General features: G+C 46.0%; 2 long non-coding RNA genes across 2 annotated transcripts in view; both read right to left on the reverse strand.

The window, feature by feature from the left end:
• The window catches only part of LOC309710150, a 394,879-nt gene that overhangs the window by 65,993 nt on the left and 307,523 nt on the right, over positions 1 to 21,363 (reverse strand). The gene's annotated exons all lie outside the window — the stretch shown is intronic.
• LOC309710154 lies at positions 9,461 to 10,711 on the reverse strand. Its single transcript, XR_014277668.1, has 4 exons — positions 10,607 to 10,711; positions 10,108 to 10,525; positions 9,747 to 9,980; positions 9,461 to 9,651 (listed from the first exon to the last, which is right to left on the reverse strand). It is a non-coding gene; the product is annotated as an uncharacterized lncRNA (long non-coding RNA).

A 21,363-nucleotide genomic window follows, 5' to 3' on the forward strand; every position in this document is an offset into this window, starting at 1 on the left:
TTTTCAAGCTCTGATGAAAAATCACAGCATCTCCCATTTTGCGACCGCCAGCGACCTAAAGGCCTCGGTGGTGGAGAATGTGGAGATATTTCACCGCACACAATACCAGACGCTATCTGGAGGTGTTGCCCGATCTGTTAGAAGGTTATAACCGCAGTTATCACAGCAGCATTAAAATGGCACCTGCCGAGGTGCGCCTCGAGAACGCGGATCGAGTGTTTCGTAACCTGTACGGAACGACCCCCGCCCGTCCTAAAATAAAGATGAAATTTAAGAGGGGTGATCTGGTGAGAATATCCAAATTGAGAGGAGTATTTGATAAAAAATACGAACAGAGTTTCACGGACGAAACCTTTACTGTGATCCGGGTCCTTCGGCGCTCGCCACCCGTGTATAAGCTAGAAGATTATGACTGGGAACCTATCGAAGGATCGTTTTATGAGCCCGAGCTGCAGAAAGTGAAACTGACCGAGGACAAAGCGTTTCATGTGGAGAAGATTTTAAAGCGGCGCGCAGTCAGAGGCGAAAAACAGGTTTTTGTCAAGTGGAAAAACTGGCCGGATAAATTCAACAGCTGGGTGAAAGCCTCGGAAGTGGTCGGCGTATAAAAAAAGAGGCCCCTCAGATCATTCGGCTCATTTCTTTTAATTTTCTCATGGAGTCCGATGGGTTTTACGTGACCCTGCCTTCCAACGCCAGCAAGGACTTATTTAAAGATAACACCAGCGGCTGCTACACGGTGGATCTGGCCAAACCCCTCGAGCTGACCGGAGAATGGACCGTGGGCCTCTGCGAATTTATTTATCCGCACACCTGGTACAATCTACCGTCGGACGCCTCCTACTTGGAGCTGATGCGGACGACGGAGGAGGAAGCTCAGCCCGTGGTGATTTTAAAATTCGGCAGGGGAGGTCATTACGGACGCGTTAAAGATCTATTGGATCACCTGGTGCCGGCGATCAAAAAGTACGACCCCTCCTTCGAGGCCTCTTTCAACAACATCACCAAACGTCTGGACGTCAAAGGAGACGGGAGCCATAAAATAAAGGTCTTCCCTCCTCTGGCTTACATGCTGGGATTGAAAACGAACGAGTGGTGGACTCTGACGAAGCGCTCTACCCCCTATCCGTGCGATATGAGCGCGGGCGTATATAACCTGTTTCTCTACACCGACATCGTTCAGTACCAACCGGTCGGTGACAGTTACTCGCCACTACTGAGTGTGCTGAACGTGAAAGGCGATTACGGAGACGTGGTGAGCGTCAGACACAACACGGTGCATTACCTGCGCGTATCTAAAAAATACATTAAAACCATACGCGTAGAAATTAAAACGGACCGCGACAGATTCGTGGATTTTGTTTACGGGAAAACGATAGTCAAGCACTTTAAACCGGCTTGAGAATGGCGGCGCGTCTCCCACAGGACCCCCACCGTTTTGTGAGATATTATGAGGGTCAGGTGGGCGGATCCCTTCCGGGTTTTTACGGAGCCCCCGTGATGTACGGCAGAGGGATAGGATCCATCTTCTCCAGGCTGTTTCGTTTCGTGTCTCCTCTCTTCAAATCGGGGTTCGCCGTAGCTAAACCTCACCTGAAAACAGCCGCTACCAACATCGCTACAGACGCTGTGAAAAGAGTGATGGGTAAGCTGACCGAGCCTCGCCAGGAGGGGGCGGGGGGCATGATGGTCCTCTCCCGCAGGAAGAGGAAACGCCCTCCGGGCGAGCGGGTTAAAAATAAAAGTGCCGGAGTAAAAACTAAATCAGTCAAGACCGGCGGCGGAAAGAGAAGGAACCCCCAGCGGAGCTCGGACATATTTTAGAAGAAAAAAAAAAAAGTCTCTCTTACACAAGAAATCTACCGAATGCACCCTGGCCGAACTGGATCTATTTTCGGCTCCCATGACCCAGCTATCTATAGAGGATAAAAAATATCAAGAATGTCAGCCCCTCTCTGCGTTGAACGACAACTCACCCATTGAATTTTTCATCCCCGGAGACGGGGAAAAGTATCTCGATCTGAACGACACCATGCTCCATCTGAGAGTGAAAATTACGGAAAGGGACGGGAGCGACATCCCGCCCGACGCCGGGGTAGCGCTCATCAATTACCCCCTCAATACAATTTTCAGTCAGTGCGACGTTATTCTGGGGGAATCATTTGATTTCGCAGTCCAGCGCCACCCATCCTTACAGGGCCATGATCGAGACGCTGCTCAACTTTTCAGAAGACACTCTAAAGAGTCAATTCAGCGCCAGTCTGTTTTACAAAGACACGGCCGGAGACATGGATTCTATAGTTATAAGCAACGGGCCGAACAAAGGGTTAAAACAGAGAGCCGTTTTCACGGCCGAGTCGCGAGAAGTGGACCTGCTGGGTCCCCTCCACGCAGATATTTTCTTCTGCGAGAGGCTCCTGCTGAACTCTGTGGATTTGAGAATTAAATTGATACGCAACAGCGACGCCTTCAGTCTGATGGGAACTCGGGATTCGCAGTTTGCCCTGAAAATAACTTCGGCCTCTCTGTTCGTTAAAAAGGTCACGGTCTCGCCGGCCGTCAGGCTGGGGCACGCCGCGGCCCTGATGAAAGGAAACGCCCTCTATCCTCTTTCGCGCGTTTCTGTGAAAACCTACTCCATCCCTGAAAATTCCAGGATCTGCAACCAAGAGAATCTCTTTCTGGGAGCCATGCCCAAATACGTGGTCCTGGGCATGGTTCATCACGACGCCTTCACCGGGAGGAGGGACATGTCGCCACTTTAGACACAACGACGTGGAGTATCTGGCGTTGTGTCAGGACGGCAGGCAGGTGCCCGCCAAAGCTTTCCAGCCACAGTTTGACCGCGGAAATTCGGTCAGGGAGTTTTACCACGTTTTCCGCCACGGGGAGACACCTCAAAGATTTGCCTCTGAGCATCGACCGCCGGGAATTTAACGAGGGGTACGCCCTGTTTGCCTTTAATCTGGAGCCCTGCGAGGATGCGGACGCCCTGTCTCCTGTCTCCAACGGGAATTTGAGGCTGGAGATGAGATTCAGAGTTCCTTTGCCTCAGACCACCACTCTCATCGTGTACGCCTGCTACGACTCCATTTTGGAGATTGACTCTAAAAGGCAGGTGCTGGTGGATTATTACTAAAAAAAAAAAATACATGGATAACCTTCAGCTGGAGCACATTCTGCATCGCGCCTTGGGAGACGTTTTCTGCGGGGTTTGGGCCTCGGACCAGCTGGCCTTTTTGAGGCGCGACTTTAAACCCCCCGCCTACTTTATAGTAAACACTCACCCCTCGCACTTGAGGGGAGAACACTGGCTGGCTCTGACTCTGGAAAGGGACGGTTCCTCCACTTTTTTTTACTCTTACGGATTCCCTCCCGACTTTGCTCACTATCCCTCGGTCATCTCAGAGTTTCTGGAAGACCGCTCTGACAAAATACTCTATCATGATCGTCAGCTTCAGCACCCTATGTCTGTCGTTTGCGGGCAACATTGCATTTTTTATCTATGTCACAAGGCTCAGGGGTTATACGTCGGCAAAATACTTTCTCTGTACTATAACGATGTGTTTAAAAATGATGACATGGTGTCTGACTTTCTGAAAGGACACTGCCCCGCTCGCTCTCGCAGAGGTCATCACGGGGCGTGCTCCTTACAAAAGTTTAAAGATGCGTGTATCGAATAAAGAAACGTAAACAAAAAAAAAGTTTGTTGCAGCGTTTTTTATTTCATTTGTAAAAAAAAACAAAACGTTTGTTTTACATAGAGGTCCAGGTCGGGGAAAGCATCTTTTTGACCCGAGAGGGTTTTCTCCCCCTTCGCGCAGGTGTCTGTACTCCCTCCTCCTCCTCCTCCACAGATTTAAGACGCGCGTACTGGTCGCGAGCTCGACGGTTATGTATGGAGGATGAGGGGATGTTTGATTCGACCAAAGTAGTTAAAAACGCGTTCCATCCTTTCGGTCGCGTTTGGTTTTTACTTTTAAAAGAGAGGGAGAGGTTTTTAAATAGATCGATCATGTGCGAACCCCGCACCGCATCCCCCTTGTAAACAAATTCTCCCCTCTTTGTCCATCCTCCTCCCCCCTCCGCTAATTTCTGCATAATGTAGCGGGCGTTTTTGCGGTCTCGAGGGGGTAAGGATTTTAATACTTCTTCCACCATTTCATCCTCCTCCTCCTCCCTGGGCTGCTGCACCTGCTCCTGCACTTGTTGCTGCTGCTGCTGCTGCGCCTCCTCGGGCGGGAGGTGGAAAGTCACCTGACTCTCCTCGTCCCGACCCTGTTTAGAGAGTGTGAGATATCTCCGCAGCAGAGACTCGTATCTTTTGACTTTTTCGTACGAATTTAGCCGCGGATCCTCCAGTATGGCTTTCATCTTTTCGTCCAAATCATCTTTGGCAGTTTCTCTGACGGTAGGCTCGGTGGGTCGGGTCAGTTTTTTCAACTCGTGAGAGGGAACGAGAATCATTTTTTTAAACATCTCAACGTTTCTGAAATATTCCTCCCAGCAGGTTCCCCAGAATGGGTACGGCTGCAGACAGCAGAGGGAAAAGAAACCCACCCGTTTGTTTCTTTAAAACTTGACTTTTACGGTTTAAGCTCGTTTTCTTGTCGGCCAGCAGCCTGATGATCTTTTGCTGGCGTTTCAGTTTTTGGTATTGAGAAGCGGAAAGAGGTATGTTCCCCTTTAAAAGATTTAAAGCTATCTCGCACAGCGCCTGGAGGAAATCCGGGGAGCTGTGAGCGAGAATGTCTTTGCGTTTCTGCGGCGACGCGTGGTACAGAGCTTGCAGTAAGACTGCGTTTCTTTTTATACGCTGAGACATGGCTACTTGGGTTTGGGCAGGTAAATGACGGGGTACTGCCCCGGAAGCAGACCGGCGCGCACTCTGTAGCGTTCTGGGCACGAGGGAGTGAGATCGAGGATTAAATACCCGTGGGGCTCCTCGGTGGCGTCTTTGAAACTGTCTGAGAAAAATGTTTTTTGCGAAGGGAAAATCTGACGGGCCAAAATCTCAATCTGCAGCTTGTCTCTGGGGTTTTTAAACAACACCATATAATTGGAGTTTAAGCTGATGGTGCGGCTGTATTTACCCTGATGGAAAACGTTCTGGGTCAGCATCATGACCGAGACGTTTTTATGGTGGCGGTATTGAGTGAAAATTTTAACCACTTCCTGGTGATCCGAGGCCTGAAAGATGACGTCATCCAGCACCACCAGAACGTCTCGGAAATCTTCAAAAGAATCAGGCAGCCCCTCGACAAATTTAATGTTTTTATTGGTCTTTGAAAGTTCCTCGTACATGGGTTGAAAAGAAGTATAAATCCACACAATATTCGCGGGCACAGTATCCATGACGCGTTCGCAGTTTTCCAAAACACACTTTACAAAATGAGTTTTCCCACACCCGCTAGGCCCCACAACGAGACAGGAAAAAGGCACTTTCAGTCTGTGATCAAAATCAGTTTCCTCCATTTTTTAGAAAAAAACAAAAAACAAAAACAAAACAAAACAAAAAAAAAACAAACACCCTAGTACCCGAAAGGCAGAGTTGTACCGTCTGGAAAGAGACGTCTCTTGTCGTAAACCACGCGAAACTTTTTCTGAAATGATCTGTTTTTGAGCACAAAGCCTCTCTTATCCCTCTGAATCCCGTGCTGAGGGGTCTCGAGCTCCGCCTCCTTCATACCAGAAAGGTAACTTTCCACCAACCCGCTCATACTGTCAAAATTGACCCGGTCGCAACATTCTCTCGTCTGCGTTATACCTTTCATCTTTACCACCAGTTTCTTTTTGTTTCTGGTCCAGTAGGCATAACTCTTTGGACCCGCGGAGACAAATTCCTGGATGGTGTCCCCGTCTAATTCGTCCGTGAGATCCCCTAGATAGTTGCCCAGCTCTAAAGTTTCCTCCCCCTCTTTCACTACGTAGATCAGAGAGTCGGTGTCGGTGTACAGAACGCTGCGCTGCAATTTTTCTAAATACTCGTAGAGTTTTAGACGGGTGTAGGCTGTGGTGAAAGCGGCGATGAAAACGTTATTGGTCGCGCCGGGAGGTATCACGCACCGCTCGTTATAGCTCCACTGAATTAACGCCACTTCCTGTTTTTTGGTCTTTAAAAAAGAGACGTGTTTAAAGTCGTACTGGCCTGAAAAGACGTAGTTAAAAAACTGACTGGGCTTTCTGACCAGAGTGGTCTGAGTCAGGTTGGTTCTCTGAGCAAACTTTCCCCAGAAACTGTTGAGACACAATTTCGATACCTGCCTTTTGGCCGGATTCACCTCTATTTTTGACGGGTCTAAACGTATGCCCTGATGCCTGTGGTACTCTTCCACGTATTTGCTCCTCTCATCCTCGTCGCGAGCTTCCGGAGGATAGCCGGAGGCTTCCTGTTTGCCTTTGAGAAAAGTGTTAATATAACCGGCAAAAATGTCGCTGCTGCGGCTATCAAAGTGCCAGACCTCTGTGATTTTAGCCACTCTGTAACCCAATTCTAAGGCTTTGTTAAACTCGACGGTGACCCAGACCCCTGTGAGAGCTCTGGTCTCGTCGTCGTGAAGGCACGGGCCGCTTTGATGATTAGTCTCGGCGCAGGTGCGACAGAGGGAGAATATTAATTTACCTCCGGGGGTTTTGTACGGTAGAACGGGGAAATAGAGCCCGCGCGGCGGGTAAACGGTGGCTCTGATCAGCCCGAAATAACTGCGAGGGTCTGCAAAATTCTCTCTGATGATTTGGGGGTGATGCAGAGGGTAAGCGCGCTTGGCGTTGACGTAAGGGTACAGGGATGTGACGTCTACGTAATACACATTTTCTCCTGGCGAGGCGCTGTAACGCAGCCTCAAGGCCGAAGTGCGGCCTCCGTAAAGTCCCGAGTGAGGAGACAGAGGTTCCGGGGCTTCGTAGCTCCGCATAAAATTTTTAACCTCCTCGTTCGATTTTTTCATCTCGTTCCATTCGTGCTCCCACAGCGTGACCGTGCGGACTCTGTAAACGTTTCTCAGCTCCCGGAGCCTCGCCTCGGCGGAGGCGTGCAGGTCCCCGTAAGGAGCGCGGGTCAAAGGGCAGATTTCCTCGGGCCTGTAGCATTTTGGACAGCCGTGATAAAAGCATCCCAGAAATTCCCACACCCACTTTTCCCCGTTAATCAGCGCGTATCCGTCGACAAAGTACGGGCCTATTTTTTTCTCCCCTCCGGTTGTGAGAGCGTGTTGAATGGGAATTTTCTGAGAGCGAGCTACCCACTCCAGCCACTGAATGGACGCGTGCGAATAGGCTTTGAACCTGCGCCCATAGTTGTCAGGCGAGGGGATGGCCAGAGTGTTTTCGGGTAGGAAATTGGTGAGAAACACTTTCATGCAGGCTGAAGCTATAGTGACGCAGCTGAAAGGGTCGACTTTAGTTTCGCCTATAAACCCGTCTCTGAACTTTACGCACGCCTCCCTCAGGATATTAACGTCGTTTCGGCAGTAATACAGGGACTCTTTTTCAAAGTTAAACACCCCACGGGAGGCCTCGCCGTGCCAACGCAAAAACTCCTCCCGTTCGGAGAGGGACATGCGTTCTACCCCGTAATCCGAAGGAGGCGGGTACGGACCCACGTATTTTAAACGGTCCCGCGAGCTGAATTTGTGAGGAAAAAATCCCTTGGATTTGTCCTCGAAGCCTAAAGCTTTGGGCATAGCGCTGAGACGCATGGTGAGAAAAGAAAGCGAGTCTATGAATTTGAGAAGGAAATCGGATTCTGTGAAACATATAATTTTACTGCCTTGCATGATGAGAGAGGGCGTCATCCCCTCTCCCACCAGGTGACTTAGAATTAAATAGCTGTCAAACCCTTTCGCGTTGTGCGCAACGAACGTGGTCTCTCTATATCTTTTCCTTCTGTATCTTTGGAGAAACTTTTCAACGCAGTCTACACCGTAAGCGTGCCACTCTTCTCCTTCTAGAGATTTTGTGCACACTAGGTAAGGGACGTGCGCCCCCTCCCTGTCTGGGAAGGTTTCAAAGTCGGTGTTGAAGCTTTCGTGTTTCAGAGGTTGAATGTAACACAGGTGCTGATTTTTGTCGGGAGGAAGCTCCGCGCGGCAGATTTTACATCTGGCGGCTGTGCACCTGTGCTTTTCGCGACGGGAGAGGAGTTTGCAGTCCGGACATTTATACAATTGTTGACAAACGCTGAGGCCGGAACTGGAGTGAATTCTGGGTTGTTTGTGTTTCAAATAACACATGCGTGTGCGACATGATCTGTTACAATCCGTACAGATTACAGAGTCCAGAAAGTGAGTGGGGCACGCGGGGTCAAAACAGAGGTTGCAGCGGTTTTGACAAAAGTGTTCCTCTCTTTTATAATACCCGCGGTGACACTCCTCGCAAATGTACTGGATTCCTAAAAATGTTTTTAGATTTTTTATCCCGTAATAGTGATGTCGGAATAAGAATAAGTACAGCGGGTGAGACGTGTTTGGGTAGTCTGTTTCGATTAGCGAAAGAGTTCTGTCCTCGGGCGGGCGGTAAAACACGACGATTTTACGATTTAGTATTTGCTCGAATTTACCTATGTCGGTGAGGGTTACCTGGGTGCGATCGCTCAGCCCCGCTAAACGTTGCAGCTCTCTGCCGCGTTCCAGGGCCTGTTTATCTGTGAAATGAGGTTGAGTGAGGTGAATCAGGTTAATGGCGAAACACAGATTATCGTTTTTGTTTCTTACCACGTACAGACAGCGTCGCTTTTTGACTAGAATTTCATCATCTAACGTTTTGCGAATCTTTTTACGCGGGTCATTGCCGCCTCTAGGATTTCTAATTACTTGCACAACAATTTCTAGGGGAGAGCCCGCCACGATCGCGCCGTTTGATTGTATCAGCCTGGCCAACAGGTCCTCAAAAACCGGTACAATGTTTTCAACGCTTTCGTCGACGTTAAAAACAGCGTGATTTCGCGCGTGCTCGCTGATGATCTCCAGTTGAACCCGGTCGTTACGACTAACTTCCGGTCTCACCCTATCCGCTAGATCTACAAAATTATCCCTGACGTCGAGGTAAAATTGAGCGAGGTCGGTCGCTTCATTCGGAGAGGGAATGTTAAATACTCGCCTTATTTCAAAATTATTAAATTGTTCGCGGCGAGTCACCGCATCGTTCTGTACCCGAGATCCTCCTTGTTGATGCTCCGCAGGCCGCTCCTCCTCCGCGGGCTCCTGCTCCTGCACTTGTTGCTGCACCTGCTCCTCCTGCTGCTGCTGCTGCTGCGCCTCCCTCTGCCGGTCGTAGAGCTGAAGAGCATTTTCTAACGGTTGCAGAGGATCAAAGTTCAGTTTTCAATGTTTTGAAGGAGGGCTTGCAAAGCGTTTTCTAAAGGCTGTAGGGGGTCGATCGGTGGTGGGGCTATATTGTTTTCTATCGGTGGGGCTATATGATCAACGTCTCTGTTCATTTCTGCCACGGCTTCCAACAAAGCGTCAGGAATGCTGCGTTCTTCTGACATGATTTTCTTTATTTCTTAATTCACAGACTTTTACATGTGTATGCTTTTACTTTGCATCCCTTTACAGGTCCTTGTGTCGATATATTGATGCATATGCGCGGACTGTTATGCGTGAATGAAAGCGAGGTCTCCGAGGATTCTCTTCTTATGAAGTAGCCGTCGACCTGTAAGAAAAGACGGACAGAATGTAATTTTTAAAACTTACATTTTTTATAGAGCGGAGAAGTTTATTAGGATCGATTCATCCCTCGTCAATTACCTCTCAGTCTCCTGAGAGGAGGAGGAGGAGGAGGAGGAGGAGCTCTGGACGGTTCCTCCTCCGCCTGATTTTCTGTATCGGTCTCTGTCGAGAAATAAAAACAGAAGAGAGAAAAGTTTTAAGAAAACAATCTCCTCCTTCCTATTTTTGAGAATGAAAAAAACTTTTATTTACCTCGCTCCTCCGTCCGATTGTCTGTAGCGGGGGTTTGAATAGGTATATCCACAATCTCGGCTGTCGAGAAATAAAACAAACTTTTAAAAATCCGCTCCAAGTCGGGAGGGGCGGTATAGCACACTCGGATTACTCCGTCACATCCTGTTATTCAACAAAATGACGGATAATGCAACATATTGTTTACCTTCGGATTTAAAAGCTATTTTCCTGCAGTTCTCCTGGTATGCGGAGACGAAAATAACATCGTCTTCTTCTTTTCGCTGCGGCGGCGGGGTCTGTATATTCTCGATTACCGCTGTCGAGAAATAAAACAAACTTTTAAAAATCCGCTCCGGGTCGGGAGGGGCGGTATAGCACACTCGGATTACTCCGTCACATCCTGTTATTCAACAAAATGGCGGATAATGCAACATATTGTTTACCTTCGGATTTAAAACTTTTTTCTCCGCAGTTCTCCTGGTTTGCGGAGACGAAAATATCGTCGTTTTCTCGCCACGGTCTTTCGCCGATCGGCAGCGGAGGTTCTGCGGGGAGGATGGCATCTAAATCGCCTCGGAAAACGGCCGGATTTATGCTGGTATTCACCGCACTATCAATAGCGTCTGTAAGTAAGTAACAGAGTTTCATTGAAAAAAGTCTATCTAAACTTATTTAAAAAATGATATATACTTATTTAATCGCACCGTAGTCCACTTGCGTGAAATCATTGATGTAGAAATCTAAAAGAAAGTAATCAAATTATTGACATCTCTGTTGATATATAATTTAAAGTCGTAAAGAAAAAAAGGCTTACCGGGGTGAGGTACGAACAGTTCTGGCGAGATGGCCCTGGCGCTCTGATCGGCGGCGTTGTTTGAACGGAATGCTGACATAATATTCACGGATTCTTCCTCGCGATTGGTAGAACTTTCACAGTAGGGGCTGAGCAGATATCGGCTCTTTTGACTCCCCTCCCGTTTCTTCTCTCATTTTATCCTCGTCTAGCGAGGCATCTGTTTTTTCGCATCTTTCTCCTGACAATATTGTCAGTTAGAGAGGGTTTTTTTTTTTTCTCATCCTTCGGGTCTCTGTGTGTGTGTGTGTGTGTGTGTGTGTGTGTGTGTGTGTGTGTGTGTGTGTGCAGTCGGGAGAGTCGGGGTATCCAATTTCCTTTTTTTGAATGCCTTCTTGTGAACGCTGTCTGTTTTCCACATTCTGCAACGGTAAAATACGACTTAGAGGCGGATATTTGTTTTACCTTATGGGCAACAGTTGTTCTTGCTCGCCTCCTGTTGACAAAACTCGCCTCATGGTTGACTCTGAGAAAAAACCTCTTTCCCACAGAGGGGAATAAACTTATTCGAATATGAGCTTTTTTCACATAAGGCTTATTTTATGGGGAGATGTACGAAATTATTTACCGGGTTACAAGCAATGATAATATCGGCTGTTGACTCCTCATTTTCATTTTCTGTCTATTGAGAAAACCCATTGTAAAAGTATTGAAAAAAAAAAAAACTCTACCAAGGAGCAGGCTGCGCAAAAGCTACCTCATATAGATGTTTTAATAATAACTAGAAAGCGAAAATTTCTGAAGAAATTTTAAGTGTGCCTATGCCGCCGCTAATCAGTATAGTTTGCCATTCAAACGGCTACAGAGAGCAAAACTCAGCAGAGCAGCCATTCTCCACCATGAACTATGGTAAAACCAAACACCGCTCGCGCCTCACAGATGACAGCTTACAGTTTTGTGTAAAGATGAGGTGACTTCGTACAGCCCCAATTTGTAGACGCTGTGCGCAGAGGTTCATAAGCAGACCCGACAATGTTTGCATGAACACACTTTGAAGCATTACGTTATGGACCACTTTTCACACATAGTTGCTGTACCCACACAGCCGGCTGTAGCTTTTCATCTCACAGCCCGACACATACAAAAAAAAAAAAAAAAAAAAAAAGCAGAGAGAGCACAGACTTTACACCTGAGAGGCGTGATTGCAGATATCGCTGAGGTGGGTCCACCTCCCCTGCAGCGGCACTGCAGACCACGCCCTGCCACACACATCAAACACGTAAAATAAATATTTATGCACTTTTCATTCACTTTTTGTTTTTTGTTATTTTTACACAGTGTTCTGAATGATTAACAATGGTCTACAGCCAATCTTGTGTATTATTATACAAACTTTGGTTGTAAGATTCAGATAACTATTTAATAAAAGCTAAATATTTTATATGAGAGTAAGAAAGAAAAGTATATCTTTGTCTCATACTCTCATCAGACAATACATGAACCTCTCAATAAACAAAATATATGCTCGGCTTAAATGACAAACCGCTATTTTACACAGTGGAACACTTATTTTTAAACAAAACCAATGCAGTTCGCCACTGACAGTGCTTACCTTTGCACATCACAGTAAACACTGAACCAAGATGGCGCCCACGCGAACGAGAAATCTGAACTACGGTGTCCTGCAGAGGACAAATGGTCAAAATTGCTAAAATTTACAACATATATGCAGCTCAACAGCGACACCTTGTGACTTATTCCAGTCACTACCTTAAATATACATAACGTCTTACCTGACATTCAGTTCACCGGACACTCATACCGAATCACCAGCCCATATAAATGAAAAATAAGTCCAGCAGTCAACCAAGAGTCATCACGAAAGACTAGGGGTGACACGAGAGCGTGAGCGGGCCTGGGTGTCAGCCAGCCCAGCCTGGGTGTCAGCCAGCCCGACCTGGGTGGCAGCCAAGCCGCGCTAGCCAGCTAGCCGGCTAGCTGCCATGCGGCGGTGAAACGAGAGCGTGAGCCGGCCTGGGTATCAGTCAGCCCGGCCTGGGTGTCAGCCAAGCCGCCCTAGCCAGCTAGCCGACTAGCTGCCATGCGGCGCTAGCAGTAACATCGTGAGAGATATGGGACTTCTTGATAAAATATGGGACTTCTTGATAAAACGAGCAGATATTTTAAGTTTACACCCCTACATTATCGCCTGAAAATAGGGGAGGCTGTCATAAAGTTCAACATCAGTAACTTAGCGCGCACAGCTGTATAGAAACTCCGTGGTGCTAGCTAGCACGCAGTACAGTTATTGTAACTGTCAGCACAACGAAAATAAACTACACCTAAACTCGGTTTATATCTGACCCAAATAGAGTGCAGTTAATAACGTCTTACCTGAAATTCAGTTCACCAGCCGCCTGCTTCTCCTGCATTGGGTTCCCCTTATCCACGATTGAGCTCCGCGTTAGCCACCACCGGTCGATCGGTGGCCGCCTCGCATGTTTCTTTCCCCGCATACGAGGGGAAGAGACATATACCGGTGGCTAACGCGGAGCTAGCTAGCCACCGGTATATGAACAACTCAGTTATTTTTTCCACATCGACCAGCATCATCGGCCCATATAAACGAAAAATAAGTCCAGCTAATACAAAGACTGTTTGCGGAGCGATCGGGGGTGAAAGGAGTTAGAGACGCCTCACTGAAAGCCAAGCCTGGGTGCTTTTGAGCGAAGCGGCGCTAGCTAGCCGAGCTAGCTAGCCGGCTAGCCGGCCGGCCGAACTAGCTAGCCGGCTAGCAGCAACATCGTGAGAAATCTGTTGCTAATATGGGATGTTTTGACAAAACGAGCAGATATTTGACGTTTACACACCTACATTCTCACCTGAAAACCGGTCGATCGGCGGCCGCCTCGCATGTTTCTTTCCCCACATATGAGGGGAAAGAGACACATACCGGTGGCTAGCTAGCTCCGCGTTAGCCACCACCAAACAACTCAGTTAGTTTTTCCTCATCGACCAGCATCATCGGCCCATATAAACGAAAAATAAGTCCAGCTAAGACAAAGACTGTTTGCGGAGCTATCGGGGATGAAAGGAGTTAGAGACGCCTCACTGAAAGCCAAGCCTGGGTGCTTTTGAGTGAAGCGGCGCAACATCGTGAAAAATCTGTTGCCAATATGGGATGTTTTGACAAAACGAGCAGATATTTGACGTTTACACACCCACATTCTCACCTGAAAATATCTTAAAAGTTTACTTTGTGACCTAGAAACACAAATAAGAGGAATATATTAAACCAAGTGGCAGCCGCCATTGTTTGACTGGTAGAGGCGTGCTTTGAATTGTGGGATATGCAGTTTTCCACCAAGCATACACCCTTGCCGTTACCGTAACTATTCAATGCTTCGTGCAACCTTAAGAATTCCAATGGTTCCTGAAAGCACCGACGCTGTGCGCCGTTGATATTGTCGTCATTATGGTAATCCAAATACAGGGACATACCACTAGAGTGAGCCAACACACCACAAATTAAGTGAGTGAGCAAACACACCACAAAGTAAGTTAAGTTTCACTTTCGTTCGTTCCCATTCATTCCAATGGGCAAAAACTTGCATTAAAATATTCATATTTAAAAAACTATAGAAGTAATAAACACCAAAAGGCATAGCAACTCATTCCTGATCCAGCCGCACAAAATGATATAACATATATGAAGCTTGTGTCAAAACTGTGGGATGAGTTACGGTCCAAAATTTCAGGCGGAAAAAGAATAATAATAATAATAAATCCGAGCAATAGTAATAAGTGTGCCTTCGCATAGGCACACTTAATAATAATTTTTTGGAGGACGCGTTATAGGTTATAAGCATTGAGAAAAAACTGATATCTGCTGTCTCATTCCTCCTTGACCCGCGGTGTGTGTGTGTGTGTGTGAAACAAGAGCTCCTGTCACGGCTATTATGGTTTGTTTTTCAGTCTCTTGTAAAAAGGACTCTCAAAGGGAAAAGTAGTATTCACTAAGGGATATTTATTCATTTTTACACATACGGGGTAGGCAGCCTGTAGGTTACAAGCGGATAGAAAGTTCTTCTTTTCATCACAAGCTATGGTGTATCTTAAAGGTTTTTTTACTGCGTCTGTATTATAGGAAAATAAAATACTATTGAAAGAAACGGTTCTCTACAGGAAGTCACTCTTTTTTCCCATTACAAATGCCGGTGCAGCTTAAGAAAGTAAAATTACATCCGCTATTGTAAAAAAAAAGAAATACAGAGAAAATTGTCATAATATCGAAACAGAATTCAAACTATGAGTTTGCGGAAAACTAACTGCCGCTCTGTCTCTCTATACATCACAGAATCATCTGCTGCATCACCGCTGTGCTTCAGGAACCCTCTCTGATCTCCCCCCAGCAACCATACCCCTCCCCTCATGCTTAGGGAACATGACGCATCAGGTCTGAAAATGACTAGACACTTCCGGAGTATTTCCGGTAGGGTCATAAGGTCCGGATCGAGGCCTTCCATAGTAAATATGCTGTATTTGAATATGTCATATTCAAAGCCTTCTTCGGGAGAGCAGATTTCTTCGCCGTCCAAGTACACAGGAGCGCTGCTGGGCTGCAGAAGGAAATCCATCTTGCGTCTGTGCCTTAGAAATTGTGACGGACTCCTCCTCTCTGCTTTTATTCTCCTCCCATACCGCAGACCCTCCCTCCCTCTAAAAACTTTTTTCTTTTTTTCCCAACAACAGGTGCCGGGCTTCCGGAGGTTTCCCCCCTCCCTTCTCCGGATGCACCGGGGGGTTCCCCCTCCCTTCTCAGGATGCAATTCGTCACGCTTAGGGGATCAAATTACACACTTCCGGGGGGGAGGGGGGAGGTCAAAAAGTCATGATTAGGGCCATCAATCAAATCGGATCAAATTTTGTCATAAACCGTATGGGAGTATCTCTCTACCATGTTTTCCGACTCCTGTCCACGGGGAAGAGTGAGTTGAGTACCTTTTGTCCGGTTGTCCAGAGTTGAATTCTTCAGGTACGTCGGTTCCCCAGATTGAGTCATGTGGTCTGACTGTTGAAGTTGAGCGTTTCTTCCTGGATGAGGATGTTGATGTTGATGTGCACTTTACAAAAGTCATTCTGAAGGTGTGGTCGGAGATCAGAATTAGTGCACTTGTTCCAGGGTGTTTCCCATAAATGGTTGTGTTAATATGCTCGACATGTGCGAGCAGACGTAGCAGTCTTTCTCTGTGGTCCTCTTAAGCACGTATCTGTATCAGGCATTTTTCATCCAAGGATAGATGTGGTCTTGTGTCATGTCCATTAGGTGGAAGTTGTCATGCGTTCATCTTCTCAGTCTGCCTCGTGGCTCAGCTGCTGTTGGCATCAGCTGGGGTCCTGTAAGGGTGAGCTTTGCAGTTAAGGTAACTGTGAGGGTTCCCCTTCCCATGGTTGCACATAGGTCCATCACACCCACACCTGGCTGCCCTAAAGTTGATCGGATGGAAGGTGGAAGTGCGGGCTTACCCTACGGGGGCCCAATCTTCACTCATCCCCGAAGCAACCAAAACGTGGGTGAGACTTCCCTAATGTGCTTCCTCCTTGGTGTCGGGTCTTCCCGGGACCTCAACCTTTTTGCAGTGGCTCTGATGTATCCAGGAGGGTCTCTCTGCAATTTTACAGGCTGTGGGTGTGGTCAATAACACTTGATAGGGACCCTCCCAGCGAGGCACGCGCCAATTTCTCCTCTGGAGCACTCGTATTAGGACCCAATCGCCTGGTTTCAACCTGCAAGAGACTAGAGAAGCGTCGCACGGCAGTTTATTGTTCAAAACAATATCCTTATTTTCTAGTAGTTTTGCCATCCATTCTGCCAGAGTTGTTTCTCTGACAGATTTGTCTAGAGGTTCACTTGTCACTGGTAGTGGAAAAGGTCTGCCATGACTATGACTCTGTTGTGGCTTCTGCTATCTTTTATGGTGTGGTCTGCTGGGGCGGCAGCATCTCTGCTGGGGACAGGAAGAGACTGAACAGGGTGATCCGAAGGGCCAGCTCTGTTCTAGGATGCCCTCTGGACCCAGTGGAGGTGGTGAGTGACAGGAGAACGGCGGCTAAGCTGTCATCCCTGTTGGACAACATCTCCCACCCCATGCAGCAGACTGTGACAGCACTGAGCAGCTCCTTCAGTGGGAGACTGCGGCACCCACGGTGTGGGACGGAGAGATTTCGCAGGTCTTTCCTCCCCACTGCTGTCAGACTCCATAATAAAGACTTTAACTGATCAAGCACACACATCCATACATATGCAATAATACTAAGTGCAATAATCCTTTCTGTCATCGTTGTATTTTTACTCAGTTGTATATAGTATTTGTATTTGTATTCTATTTTTATCTTATTGTATATTTATTTTATTTTATTCTACTGTATATAGTATTTTATTCTATTCTGTACAGTTGTGTACTGTATTTATTCTTATTGTATTCTAATTTTTGCCTCATAACTTTTGCACTGTCCACTTCCTGCTGTGACAAAACAAATTTCCCACGTGTGGGACTAATAAAGGTTATCTTATCTTATCTTATCTTATCTTATGAACAACCTCAAATGGTGTAAGTTTTTGAGAGCCTTGTGTTAATCTCATCCACATCTTTACTAGACCTATGCATTCAGGCCATGGTCTTCCTATTTCTTCCATGCATTTTCTGAGTCTCTGTTTTATGGTGCAGTTAGTTCTCTCCACTAAGCCTGCACTTTGTGGGTGATAAGCACAATGGTTTCTCATGCTGAATCCTAGTGCTTCAGAGACTTTGCTGATCACATCATTGACAAAATGTGTCCCATTATCTGATCTTATCAGAGTAGGGATGCCATATGTTGGGATGAAATGATTACATAGACATTTTGCCACTGAGATTACATCTGCTTTTTTCACTGGATAAATCTCTGGCCATTTTGAGAATACGTCTATAATCACTAGAGCGTATTTTGAGCCTTGACCTTCACTTAATTCAATGAAGTCCATATGAATGGTGTGAAATGGATGAGGTGGTGTGGGGAAATGTCCTCTTTTTGGCCTTAGATTTCCCTGTGAGTTGTGTTTCTGGCAAATCATGCATGTTCTCACAAATTCTTTTACTGAAGTTTCGAAATTCAGAGTGTAAAAGTGTGTATTAATGATCTGAATCATCCCCACCGATGACACATGAGTAACTCCATGTGTCACTAATGCTGCTGTTTTGTGTAGGGATTTGGGAAGTATTGGTTTTCCTTCACAAGTCATCAGATCATCTTTTAGTTGTGCTCCACACTTTAACCATTTCTTCTGTTCTGTGGTTGGTGCTGCTTTTTGTTCATCCTTAAGTACGTCAAGTGGTATTTGCATGGTGAATGCAGACATTAATGTGTCTACAGTTTTTTGTGCGGCTAACTTAGCTGCTTGACCTGCAAAGTTATTGCCTTTAGTTATTTCTGATTTATCTTTCTAATGTGCAGCACATTTGCATAATGCTAACTGTTTTGGCAATATTATTACATCTAATAGTGTTTTCAGAAGACTTCCATGTTGTACCGGGTTTCCAGTAGATGTAATCATTCCTCTGTTCTGCCAGATTTTTGCAAAGTGGTGCACTGCTGAAAAAACATACTGGCTGTCAGTGTATATATTTATATCTTGGCCTGCGTGCAATTCACATGCACGTATGACTGCTTTGAGTTCTGCACTCTGAGCGGAGTGTGAGGATGTTAGCAGTTTTGCTTCTATCACTCTGTCTGCTGTCGTTACTGCATAGCCTACACAGTTTTGTCCTAGGCTATTCTTAGACACTGAGCCATCTACAAAAATGTCACTGAAACCGGGTTGTGGTGTGCTGTGAATGTCAGCACGTGGCTTTGTCTCCTCATCTAATTTTTGCATACAGCAGTGTGGATGACCTTCTTCGGGTGAGGCCAAAAGTGTGCTCGGGTTCAGCTAACAACATTTCTTGATTCTAATGTGTGATTGCGACAATAAGATTCCAACATATGAGAGCTGTCTCGCATGTGTGAGGTAGATCAAATTGGCTTGGAGTAGAATTGAAGTCACTGCGTGGGGTACTCTGATTATGTGCTCTAATAGGGTGATATGGTACTACAAGGTCATTAAGATAAGATGGGGCCTGATTATTTAAGCCCTTGTATGTGAGGAGCAGGATTTTGAATTCTGGATTTAACAGGAAGCCAAAACAGGAGAAATCTGCTCTCTCTTTCTAGTCCCTGTCAGGACTCTTGCTGCAGCATTTTGGATTAGCTGAAGGCTTTTCAGGGAGTTTTTAGGACATCCTGATAATAATGAATTACAGTCGTCCAGCCTGGAGTAATGAACTAGTTTTTCAGCGTCACTCTGAGACAGGATATTTCTAACTTTAGAGATGTTGCACAAATGGAAGAACGCAGTCTTACATATTTGTTTAATATGTGTGTTGAAGGACATGTCCTGGTCAAAAATGACTCCAAGGTTCCTCACAGCGTTACTGGAGGCCAAGGTAATGCCATCCAGAGTAAGAATCTGCTTAGATACCATATTTCTAAGCTTTTCAGGGCCGAGTACAATAACCTCAGTTTGATCTGAATTAAGAAGCAGAAAGTTAGCGGCCATCCAGGTCTTTATGTCTTTAAGACATTCCTGCAGTTTAACTCATTGGTGTGTGTTATCTGGCTTCATAGACAGATAGAGCTGGGTGTCATCAGCATAGCAGTGTAAATGTATGCTATGTCTTCTAATGATGCTGCCTAAGGGAAGCATGTATAATGTAAACAGAATTGGTCCTAGCACTGAACCCTGTGGAACTCCATAATTAACCTCAGTGTGTGAAGAGGACTCTCCATTTACATGCACAAACTGGAGTCTATTAGATAGATATGATACAAACCACTGCAGTGCAGTACCTGTAATACCTACAGCATGTTCTAATCGCTCTAATAGGATATTATGGTCGACAGTATCGAACGCTGCACTGAGGTCTAGCAGGACAAGCACAGAGATGAGTCCACTGTCAGAGGCCATAAGAAGATCATTTGTAACCTTCACTAAAGCTGTTTCTGTGCTGTGATGAGCTCTGAAACCTGACTGAAACTCTTCAAATAAACCATTCCTCTGCAGATGATCTGCTAGCTGTTTGACAACTACTCTTTCAAGGATGTTTGATATGAAACGAAGGTTGGAGATTGGCCTATAATTAGCTACACGCCATTTCCTCTCCAGCTTACGAGTCATCTGCTTTAAGCTACGTGTTTGAGAATTATACCACGGAGTCAGGTACTTCTGATTTGAGGCCTTAGTTTTCACAGGAGCTACAGTATCCAGAGTCGTAAGTAGTGAGGAGGTAAAATTATTAACAAGATAATCGACCTCTGTTGGAGCCGCGTTCAGATAGCTGCTCTGCTCTATGTTAGTACAGGGCATTGAAGATGATAACAGTGGGTGGATTATATTCTTAAACTTAGTTACAGCGCTTTCAGAAAGACATCTACTGTGATAAAGTCTACTCTCCACTGCTGTGTAATCAATTATTGTAAATGTAAATGTTATCAGGAAATGATCAGACAGGAGAGGGTTTTCAGGAAACACTGTTAAATGTTCAGTTTCTATGCCATATGTTAAAACAAGATCTAGAGTGTGATTAAAGTGGTGGGTGGGTTCTTTTACATTTTGAGAGAATCCAATTGAGTCTAATAACAGATTAAATGCCATGTTGAGGCTGTCATTTTTAGCATCTACATGGATGTTAAAATCACCCACAATAATTATTTTATCTGAGCTCAGAACTAAATCAGATAAAAACTCTGAGAAATCAGACAGAAACTCTGTGTAAGGCCCAGGTGGACGATAGATGATAACAAGTAAGACTGGTTTCTGAGTTTTACAGCTGGGGTGGACGAGGCTAAGCATCAGGCTTTCAAATGAATTAAAAGTCTGTCTGGGTCTTTGGTTGATTAATAGGCTGGTGTGAAAAATTGCTGCCACACCGCCCCCTCGGCCTGTGCTTCGAGGTTTCTGGTAGTTAGAATGACTCGGGGGTGTTGATTCATTTGACTAACATAATCATCCTGCTGCAACCAGGTTTCTGTAAGGCAGAGTAAATCAATTTGTTGATCAATTATTAAGTCATGTACTAACAGAGACTTGGAGGAGAGAGACCTAATATTTAATAATCCACATTTCACTGTTTTACTCTTTGGTTCAGATGTGGATACTGTATTGTTCTTTCTTTGTAATTGTTTATGTTTAAGTTGTTTGTTGCTGGTTTTTAGTTTGTTTTTTGTCTGTTTGGGAGCTGACACAGTCTCTATGGAGATGGGTTTTTGGGGGGGTAGCAGGAGGAGAGAAGCTGCAGAGAGGCGTGTAAGACTGCAACTCTGCTTCCTGGTCCCAACTCTGGATAGTCATATTTTGGGGGGTTTAATAAATTTGTCCATATTTCTAGAAATGAGAGCTGCTCCATCCAAAGTGGGATGGATGCCGTCTCTCCTAACAAGACCAGGTTTCCTCCAGAAGGTTTGCCAATTATCTATGAAGCCCACATCGTTTCTGGGACACCACTCAGACAACCAGCAATTTAAGGAGAACATGCGTCTAAACATGTCACTCCTGGTCTGACTGGGGAGGGGACCAGAGAAAACTACAGAGTC

This window comes from Aulonocara stuartgranti (assembly GCF_965226115.1).
Source record: "Aulonocara stuartgranti genome assembly, chromosome: 7".
Classification (NCBI taxonomy): domain Eukaryota; kingdom Metazoa; phylum Chordata; class Actinopteri; order Cichliformes; family Cichlidae; genus Aulonocara; species Aulonocara stuartgranti.